The sequence below is a fragment of the Olea europaea genome, unplaced genomic scaffold (assembly GCF_002742605.1).
Source record: "Olea europaea var. sylvestris unplaced genomic scaffold, O_europaea_v1 scaffold3707, whole genome shotgun sequence".
NCBI lineage: Eukaryota > Viridiplantae > Streptophyta > Magnoliopsida > Lamiales > Oleaceae > Olea > Olea europaea.
In genome coordinates this window covers 1-2,156 of record NW_019256382.1, presented here as the reverse complement: position 1 = coordinate 2,156, position 2,156 = coordinate 1, and the positions used below count along the sequence as shown (strand labels likewise).

At 36.9% G+C, this 2,156-nt stretch overlaps 1 pseudogene; it reads right to left on the bottom strand.

Annotated features, from left to right (window-relative positions):
• Positions 1-1,385: 1,385 nt before the first annotated feature.
• On the bottom strand, positions 1,386-2,147 carry LOC111386727 (annotated as a pseudogene).
• Positions 2,148-2,156: the final 9 nt, after the last annotated feature.

Below are 2,156 nucleotides of genomic sequence, written 5' to 3'. Positions count from 1 at the left end.
CTAAAATCACCTCTCATGCGTGGTATTATTGCAAATTCGACCAAATCCATAGATGCCCATTTTCCATACAACCCACAGGTTGCTCAAGCTCATCAAGATGCATCCATACATGTTCCAATTATAGCAAACAATCTAGAAAGTCGAGATCTACAACCAATTTCCGAGTCAGCAACCTCGCGGCCAATTCCCTTTCAATTGGCATCCTTCCACAACTCCAATCTACAAATTGCATTAATCGGCATGCAATTGAAGGTCAAACAACATTGAATATAGATTTAGTTGCTTCAATTCATTAGTCAAATGCAACAATTTTGGATTTGACCTCACGAAATGTGAGACCACGCGAAGAGGATAATTCTTCATCAATTCATGAGTCTAATGTGTCTCAACATATGAATCAACCTGAGGAAACTCAAATTCAAGCCCTAAAAACACAGGGTAATTGTTCAATTTTAGAAATTATAGTAGTCGTTTGCCGAATTTTGGAGTCAAATGGTGTTCTTCACACACTTGAAGAAGAAGGAACAGAAACTGGATGCCATTTGTAATTTTTTAAAATTTGGGGGCTATTGTTGCAATTAGTTATTTGTTGTTTCCTCTCTTTTCTTTTTGTTTTATTTGAATGGAGGGTAAAATTGTCTAATATTGGTGAAAATGACGTTCAACGCCATGAAATGTAGAAATAAAGGCAAAAATGTCAAAAAATAAAAGGTATGGACGTTTTCCACAATAAACATGAAAGGTATGCCAATTAACCTTCTTTTGCAGGCTGAAACTCTGTATGAATTGTCTATACTAATTTTTCAAGGATGAGTCTGTGTGTACACCGTACACACACGTTGACAGCCCTCACATATTAAGGGGAGCCCACGAATAATTTATTTTGCACGGGCCCTCCTCCATGTGAGGGAAGTGTAAATGATTGTGTACATCGGAGGTGCACACGTAGCATAATCCATTTTTCAATAATTAGACGATGTAGGAGTCACCTTCAACCAAAGATAGAATTTCCAATGAAGAGATTTGTACATCCAGTTTCAACGACTTGTTCCAATATATAGTAGAAATAACCAGTTTGATAGAATGATCTTACTTAACAACAAGATGAACCACAAAGAGCAAACAAAATTCACATGAACTAATCATTTCAGTTTCCTTAGAGACTCTGGTCGAGTAAGCGTTCTTTGCAACTAATTTCAATTATTGACTTCAACAATATCAACACCAGATTAAGAAAAAGGAATGTTATGCAGGAAAATAAACAAAAATCAAGTGTGGACATCAAGAGATATCACACATTTCATTGCTTATTTGGGAAGTTTTTATAGTGAAGGTTATCTTTACCAAGATAACAAGGAAAAATTATACACGAAAGGCCAAAAACGAAAATAAGGAAGTTTCTCCCTGATCTAATCAAAGTTTCAAGAGTATACAAGATCTATCTAAGAAATGTTAACCTCATTTCGCTGAATCAAATCCAGTGCGTAATGATTCCCGAGCTTAACCATTATGCTTGCCAAGATTTCAAGCAATTCTCCGCTTCCAGCCTTGAATAGTGGATCAAATCCATTTGAAAAATTTGAATCAATGAGAATTCCAATATTTATATCACTATTTTACACACATCAACACCAAGCAAATATCAAAGATCCGTATTTCTATAACAGAGACGGATCATCACGGGTTCCCAACTAGAACTAATCATACTTCTCTCTCCATGAAAACACAAGAAAGAAAACCCAAGAAACTCCCAATGCAATATCCCCAACTACAAGCCTAAGCCAATCGCGGCCTAGATCTTCGACCTTCCTTTCAAAGTAAATTCTCCAAATAACCATTGCTACATGGAGAAGGACACAGCCCTTGGCAAAGAAGCTATGAAACTCTCTGTCCTTCACAAAAGCCACCATAAACAAGAGAAACCCAATGGCAAATAAAAGCAAACCCGAAAACGAGTCTGATGTTTGGATTAGCGACTGATCATGGGGTGTTGAACCCATAAGCTTGCTGGCATGTTCTTACCATGGCTAAGCACAAAAACCTCATTGCTATAAAACATCATTAGAGCTCCACAGGTTAAAGCCATCAAAGAATGGAGCATACATATAAGAAAAAACCCAGGTGACACCATCGAACATTCAAAATAATGCTGCTAA